Here is a 9,364-nt window from a genome sequence, read left to right as displayed (position 1 = left end):
AAAAGGAACTAAAAAGACCGATATAATAAAATCATATGTTTTATTTATTGAAAGGATCTATATAAATATATAGATGCTTGTAATATAAGTTTTTTAAAATCCAGTCTTAAGTAGATGAGAAAGACAAGTTACTAAGACTTTTTCAGTAAGGTTGGGATAAGTTGGGTGTATCAGCACTAGTTGATATCTTAACTTAGAAGACTACATATCGGATTGAAATTAAGATTGTCTAGTTAAATATTTCTCAATCGTCAGATCTATGGGAGACTATGATATTAATACACAACACGTATAATTTTTAATTCAAATGTATTCAAATGCAATGGCTTGTTCTGTTCTATTGGTTTCAGGAATTATTAAGGATAATATACAGACAAGGTAATGACATAAGTTTATTCTATAACAGATGTATGCGACTATTTTCCGTTTTTAAATAAAATTTCTTCTAAAGTTTTGAAATCAGTTGTGTTAGTAAGTCCCGGGTATGCCATGCCCCTTGGAGTAATTGCCCTTGGCAATTACTTGGCAATGTTCTATTGGTTTCAGGAATTATTAAGGATAATATACAGACAAGGTAATGACATAAGTTTATTCTATAACAGATGTATGCGACTATTTTCCGTTTTTAAATAAAATTTCTTCTAAAGTTTTGAAATCAGTTGTGTTAGTAAGTCCCGGGTATGCCATGCCCCTTGGAGTAATTGCCCTTGGCAATTACTTGGCAATGTTCTATTGGTTTCAGGAATTATTAAGGATAATATACAGACAAGGTAATGACATAAGTTTATTCTATAACAGATGTATGCGACTATTTTCCGTTTTTAAATAAAATTTCTTCTAAAGTTTTGAAATCAGTTGTGTTAGTAAGTCCCGAGTATGCCATGCCCCTTGGAATAATTGCCCTTGGCAATTGCAGCGCCACTGTTTACTTCAAGTCCATCAATATAAATTATCACTTTTATTTGCAGTGCTTTTCTCTTAGAAAAGTAAGTAGCAAGGTTATATTTGAAGTATAAAATATTATACATTCTCATATATATTATAATATTATTATGATTAAGTTTAAGAACAATAGCAAGCCGGAAGAACAATAGGAGACATAGCAGTGGTAGTATAGGATTGGTAGTATAGGATTAGGAAAACTGTGACTCTCTTATATGCTATATTGTCCTTCATTAATATAGTTTAAAAGATAAATCGAAACCTTTAAGAGAAATATTAAAAGCAAAAGTTCTATGAATCTACAAACTGGAGTTATCAAATTTTCTTCTATGAATCTACAAAAATATCAACCTTCATACTAAACAATTAGAAAAGAGAAGAGTGTGGTTTCAAGAAACAGACCATTTCATTTCAAAACCTTCAAAAGAAGATTTAGAAAGCAATAGAGAGTTTTGGACAGAAATCTAGTGAGCAAAAAACACTATTGCTGGTTATAGTTAATATCAGGTTAATATGTAAATAAATATGTAAAGAATATAAATGATATATATATACTTTATGATATAAAATTAAAATCGCTATTGTGTAAAGGCACTGATGCCAACAATATGAACCTATAAAAGTATATTGTATGGCAGTAAACTCTTTCGATATATCGACGATTTCGACGATCTGAGATTGACCTTACTAATATTAAATGTTTAAAACAAAAAGAGTCTTGCTCTCGTTGCCTAAATTATTTAGAAGATTAGATGCAAGTTGTAAAAGATGTAAGGTGTATAATACATTTTTCAATAATTTATTTAGTCAAGGTGAGGGATATAATTCCATACTAAAATTAAGAATTTCAATAAAAAGGCACAGAACTGTATAAATGCACTAATAATCAGCATCCCCTAATATTGTGAATAAGACTTATATTCGCTAATAGATCCCAACAAAATACCCGACCTTCTAGAATTCGATGTTTGCACAGATTTTTCTATTAATTCAGATTATGTTGTGCTCATTATAATGGGTAAAGACATAATGGTCAAATTGGATAAAATGTTAAATTAAGTAGCACCTGCTAAGAACGTAGATCAGTTTCAATCATACATTGATTAGGATCTAGATCTGAATTTTTAATAGTAATCATATACAACTGCGTTAATGTAGTCGAAATTTTCAGAATCTTTAGTAAGCTAATCCAATTTAGTATATCCATATAGAAACAATGACATATATGTCAACTGAATTGTGTTGAATGATTGAAGAAAAGTCATAATTGAGAAGAATGTTGAAGATATCTGGGTAATAAATGTCTGTAAACTAAAATTATAAAATATTTAAAAGAACGCCTTTTAACAATGATGAATTTAAATGTTTAAAATATTTTAGCCACTTTTAGCTGATAACTACAGGTTATGCAGAGCAACTGAGTTTTTGATCATTCTGTGAATACACAACTACACTACAAGTACCTCAATGTTTGAAAATGTAGATTAGACAAAGCTATTATGAAGGTATTCAGAGTTCATTTAATGAAAACAATCAAGCCGCATAATCTAAATAAAATAGCAAGTCTAAGTATTAAATACTAGTAGTTAAAGTTCATAAGGTCTCTCTATGTGGTCTGAAACTCTATGTTAAAAAAACTGGGTGATCGAATTCTCTAGTAGATAATAAATTTTATCTGTAATTAAAAAATTAAAAACCGTATAATATACTGGCTTCGATTGAATTGATAGCAAAACAGGCAAATATCTGTTATAAACTCTTAAGAAAAATTATTAATGTTACTCACAGAAATAACCATTTCCCCACTTAATGGAATGGTATGGAACTATGGAATGGTAAGTCATAGAGTCCAATTAGCATTAAGTATATTCACCACATAATTAAAAAATTAATTTTGGGTAGAAATATATATTTTCTGGAAAGTAGTAAACAAATACAAGTACTTCATTTGGTTTGGATTGAAACATGCTACTCCATGTGATTTTGAACTTGATATTTGAACTGGATATATATTGAAGCACCCCGACCTAAAAGATCTATTGTGCGCCTAAAGGCCCAACTAGGACAGTTTTAGACTATTTATAAATCTTGTAATTGCTGTGGACTTAATTTTACCTATTTGACTTGGGACTAATATCCCGCTTCCAAGGTAATGGAGTTTACGTCTTGCAACCGCTGGGCAGTTGCATAGAACATGTTCTGATGTTTCCTTCTCCTCATGACAGAGTCGGCAGGAGTCACTTTCTACCACACCTATAATTTTCATGTGGTAATCAAGTGTACAGTGTCCTGTAAGAAGTTCAGTATAGATTTTAATATCGTTTCTGCTAAGGCCAAGGATAGCATCAACTTTGATGTGATCAGGATCAATGAATCATTTTGACTGTCGCATGCCTGTTTGGGCTCTCCAGTATTCAAGTAGATGTTGTTTCTCCCGTTCGGATAATAAGCTATTTGTGAAGCTATTTGTTACCCCGCAGAAGGGCTCTGGACCAATAAAAGGAGTACATGCACCCTTCTTTGCTAGGGAGTCTGCTATTTCATTGCCCTCATGCCCTTCGTGTCCCGGTACCCACATAAGAGTAACATAGTTCCTCGATGCTAGGGTGTTGAGAAGTTGAAAGCATTCCCAGACCAACTTTGATTGGAATAAGGATTTTGCTAAAGATTTTAGAGTTGCTTGGCTGTGTGAAAGGATGCATATTTTGGTACCTCGGGTGCCCCTTCGTATGCATTCTCTTGCACATATCTCTAAGGCATGGACCTCTGCCTGAAATATGGATGCAGTTTTTCCCATTGCAATTGCTTTGCGGAATTTCGGTCCTATAACTCCTGCTCCCGTACTGCCATCTTCTATTTTGGACCCATCAGTATACCATAATTGTGAGCACTGTTTTGAATTAGAATAAACTTGAGTTGTATTCAATAGTAGTGTAAGCTCCCAGAAAATTAAAGGTAGAAGAACAAGAAATAGAATGGGCCGATACTCTCAAATACCTAGGCATAACCTTTGATAACAAGCACTCCTGGAAAGCACATTTCAAGTCCAAACGAGCTCAAGCTGCTCGAATATTACACTCCCTTCACCCGCTCATCAGCAGCAAAAAGCTCAACATAAAGAATAGAGTTAGCATATTTAAGCAAATTATTAAACCAGGACTACTATATGGCAGTATAGCGTTTTGCCAAGCGCCAAGCTCAACTTTAAAAATTCTTCAAAGAGGGCAAAATATTGCCTTAAGAAAACTGGTCAACGCCCCATGGTATGTAAGAGGAGCTGATATCCACAGAGATCTGAGAGTGGATTCAGTTGAAAAATACATTAAAGATCGTGCTCTGAAACTATTCAATACAATTGACAGTCACAATAATCCAACTCTCAGTATCCTAAAAATACAGCGAAATTTGATAAACACAGGCAGATACAAGGACATCCGATCCATCATATTATGAAGCCCCGTAAAGCCCCGTATTTAGTGTGACTTAAAACTGTCCACAGATAAAATAGAGTAAAGGTGCTGATTCACCAACTCAGACATCTGAATATCGAATAATAATAGTAGGAATTAAAAGTGCTTCGGTATATTAGATATATTATTATAAATTGTCAATTGACATATTGTAATTAAATATAAAACAGTAAATTTAAAATAAATAAATTTCCCGTTTATTTAACAACAAATTGCATAGACATAGTATCAGTAACATTGTCATTAAGTTATTTAGAAATGTAGTATATAATATTAAATATAAATATATATTTTTATTAATATTCTATATACACTCACTCGCATATATTTCAGTACAACCCAAAAAAATTTTAAAATCAATATTTCAACTCAAATTGTTACACCATTTATTAATATTTTTATCAAATTCTTTGTTTTAAACATAACTATAATTTTCTGTCTTCAAAGATATATATTTTTCAAAAATTTTAAACAATGTCTTTTATTTTATTTTTAATTTTAAAATTAACACTACGAAAAAATATAAAAATACAGTAGTGGCTAAAATATTGCATTGCATGATATATCAGATATTCTACACATAATGTAGTATACTTTTAGGTTTAACGTTGTGGAATCTAAAATTTACTTTGAAAATGTTCCGTATAAGTTCTTGAAAAATTTGTTCTGTGTATGTGCGTATATTCAACGTTTATTAACTATTATTACTTAAAGAAATAGACCGGAAGATTACTTGGGAGGGGTATCACCAAATTATAATGCCTACAATAGCTGTGAAGGGATGAATTAACGTTATGAGACCTCAATGAGTTTACGAAGACACAGAAACATAATTGAAAACAGACGAAAATATAACCAGAATAAAAATAAAGAATAAAAATAATAATAAAATAATAAAAAATAATTCCCATTAATGATTCCTTGATCCCACTACTATTAATTCTTAAAGGTCCTAGTAAATTTCCAATATGTTGTTCCAAAAAAAAGTAGATTCCTTACTTCAAAGCCCAATAGCAGAAAAAAGGCCATAATGAAAGGAATTCATGGCGAAGATAAATAGATTCACAGTAATTTCCGAGACCACTTCACTATAAACATATCTTAGGAATCAAATTTTATGATGTGTATTAAATTCAAAGCTCTCGCTTGGTTTTAACTATTTGAGTGAACAATTTGTTTGATACCCTGTATATTAATTAATGTTAAAAATGAAACGTGACCTTTTCTTCTATGTGAATTTTTTCAATTCTTGGACCAATTAATTATGTTCCAAAGTTTATGCACCTATATATAGAGAGAAAAAGAGTACACCTATGCATATGATTAATCGAATATCCTTACTTGTTCATAGGGAAGCAATGCATGTTGCATCAGTCTTCCATCGGTTTTTACAATTCAGTACTGTAGTTTAGTGTACAGCTACTACTCATGTTAAAGGAACTAAGCCCAGGCGAGCAAAATATTCAATTACTTCTGTCTGTGATTTTAACACTCTGCGTATAGTGGTCACGCCTACAATTACAGGCAAGATTTCGGAAAATGAGTTTTGATTAAAAACTTCCTCTTAAATCGAAGTGGATTGCTACGACGTAATTAGTACTTATGATGGTTAAATCTAAAGCGCGTATTACACATGAGATTTTTTTGTCAAAGTTTTTTGTGAAATTCAAAATTTGTGTCAAATTTGATATGTAATAGCAACATTTGAAGATTTGACAAAAAATTGGATGGAAATCAAAAAATGTTAAGTGTTCCTCAAAATTACTAGTGTTTTTTTCGTAAACAATCGAATTTTTGTCGACTTACATGCAAAATTTCACTCATTTTAAGGGATGGAAGCAAAAGCATCGTTTAAGTGCTTGTATGATTTTATTTCATAGTATATTTGTTGTTTTTTCTGCTGGGCAATAGCAAGCGACGTCAAAAAAGTTTGACAAACAAATCTCATGTGTCATACGCGCTTCAGAGAAATGTAATTAAATAAATTAGCGAATTTGGTACATTCTAAAGAGATGTTAATACATGTAAGCCCAATAAATTTCTTTATTAAGTCAGTCAGCTTTCAACGGAACTATTAGCAATCACTTAGGCTCATAATATTAACTGCAGAATTTTAGTAGGTAAAGAATAGCAATTTATTTTTTTTTGATAAGATTAACTTTTTAAGTTTTTGAAGAACTTTAATTAACTACAAACCACTTATCTAGGTTTCCTTAATACAGAAGCGAACATTATGAAATAACAAGTACTTGGATTTTTTAAAAGGAAATTTAACTTAATTACTAGTAATTCGATCCGTTTAAGAGAAATATCTTCCGAAAAAAAGTAGCTTGCACAAAAAATGTAATATATGGGATAACCAACATTGTTAACAGTTAAGTCAAGGCATAGAAATATTGAGTTTTCACTGTTAAATAATAAGTTATCAGTACAACATAGAGAATATTTGAATGAATAAAAATATAATTTTATATGAGACTATACTTTGTAATGTATTAATAAAATTAAAAATGATTATTTTTAATGTATTTTGCAATTAAATTACAGCTTAAAAATGATATAATTTTACTTAAACGAGCTCAACAAAAGCCGCGTTAATTTTTACTTTAAACTTGTATAAAAACACTGAATAACAAGTGATTTTCAGTACGTAATGATGTGTTAATTAATATGTCAATACAAGTAAGATACCTCGTATAGATGGTTTTAATATCTATTCAATAATATATTAAGCATTAAGTATCAATTAACACTCTCAGAGTAGCAGCAATGCAAATAAGTGCTATAAAACAAGCACACGTGTGAAGTGTTACATCTCGAAATATTTGTACAATCAAACATTTTACATAAAGTAATTATAAAAAAAATGTTTAAATTATTTTCTAAATAAACAATTCAAATAAAAATCTAAACAAATGAAAGGAATGCACAAAATACTTGTATTAAATTTTGTTTGGACAAAGCATCGCTTGAGTTATGGGCAGTCGTTGCCGTATTTCATTATTAAATTACAGCGGCTTCAGTGGCTTCAGCGGTTTGAGGCGCTGTCGGCTGCGGTTTGGCCTGCTACTGTTTTACATGCGCAGCTTGTTTTGACAGTTTCGGATCTAATGATTCATTAAGAGGTGTTGAGCGCACTCTTGTGTGTAGACACCCCGATTTGATATATATTTGCATGTGAATTTTTTGACAAACAATGCCGGAAGAATTGCTGCAATATGAATTAAGTGTGGCGAGGTAAATCAAATTATTATGAACTCAAGTGAGGCCATTTTAAGAGAAAATAACATTGAATTTTAAGTAATAATAAAAAAAACAGTTCTAAGTTAATAAGATAATTTTGTGAACTATCAATTAATAAAAGGTGTACAACTAATATAAGCTATTAATATATAATAAAAACTATAAACAAATAATATAGTCAGCCGTTAATGATATTCTTATTAAGAAGTTAATATTTTGTGCTATTTTTTATATTTTAATAAAACATAAATAACTATCGACATTATTTTAATTAATTCAGTAATTGATTAACTTACGGCACTAATAATTATAAAAAAATAAACGATAAAAAAAAAAGAAATTTCTTAAATTTCTTGAACTTGTTGCTTATATGTCGTCTGACAGTTGTTAACCAATGTTAAATAACTTCAAGTTTTCTCTGATACTGAAAGAAAGCTCAAATTCTTCCAGCTTAAAAAAAAAAAGAAAACATTTACTTGTTTAAATTACCAACCAATCAGTATTCTACACTCTTAAACGTGTGAGAATATAATGGCTGACCAACTGTTCTCAACTACTTTCTCTTCTTCAGAGAGGAATTAAAAAAGTAGATATTTGGGGGATCAAAAAGTTTATGGTTCTTGGTGTTGTTGAATGTAGTTATGATCAAAGATGAGTTATTTACTCAACCATATGTCGCTTCGAGTTTTCAAAGCTGAGTTACTCACTTTATACTCTGTAAGAACTTCTTTGCATAATTTTTGTTTCAGACTAAACATTCATTTAAGGGTTAACTGGGAGTTAACTGGGAGAGAGCAGACAGGGAGTAGCGAATCAGTTTTCACTTCTCAAAGCTCTTTATGCTATAATATATAAATTATCGATTTTAGGACAAATTAATCTTCTTTTGATTTATATAAATGACGTTTATATACTAATGCTATACATATATATATCATTTCTTAGACTGACTCCATAATGATCCATAATAATGTGTGTTTACCACACATTGGCATATGGGAACTAAAAAAAATACAACAATTCGGGCAAATGTCTACGTTCTCATATTAATTCTATTTCACATGCTTTCCATACTGTTAACCAAGTACTCTAGAAATTTTTCTTTCCTATCAAATGCCTTATTGTATCGAAAAAGTAGGTATACACCAGTTAATTTAAGTACCACGTTGATAACACAACTGATTGTTTCAATCATTCTTTTCATCTTATTAGTGCATTTAAAACATGTTGCGGATTCTGTCCATAAGTTGAGAAGCCCAGTAAACTCCATATCGCCATGTGTTAATGACCATATGTCATTTGCTTATTTATTATTATGCGATCCTATGGTTTGGTATTGAATATTAAGACTCATATCCTCTTGTTTTCGTTCACATTAATATTTATAAAGAAGGAAGAGTACTATTTTAATTGTTTCCAGCCATTGAGACCAAACTGATCTCTTCTGTTTAATATATTAGATGTAAATTTGTTTCCACTACAAAGTTTTTTTATCATTCATTCGGTTATTCGGAAACTCAGGTAACACAGAAATTTTTTAACTATTATTAATGTACAAACTATATTAATATCTTATTTATTTGTTTCCTTATTTATTAATTTTTTTTTTATTTTATTTTTAATTTTTATTTATGTAACAGGTGTTATTAGACATTATAGGCAGAATATATTTAAATCTGAATTATTTGTATTTTACTAATACTAATACT

This window comes from Teleopsis dalmanni, chromosome 2 (genome assembly GCF_002237135.1).
Source record: "Teleopsis dalmanni isolate 2A chromosome 2, ASM223713v2, whole genome shotgun sequence".
Lineage (NCBI taxonomy): Eukaryota > Metazoa > Arthropoda > Insecta > Diptera > Diopsidae > Teleopsis > Teleopsis dalmanni.
This window is presented reverse-complemented; position numbering follows the sequence as displayed.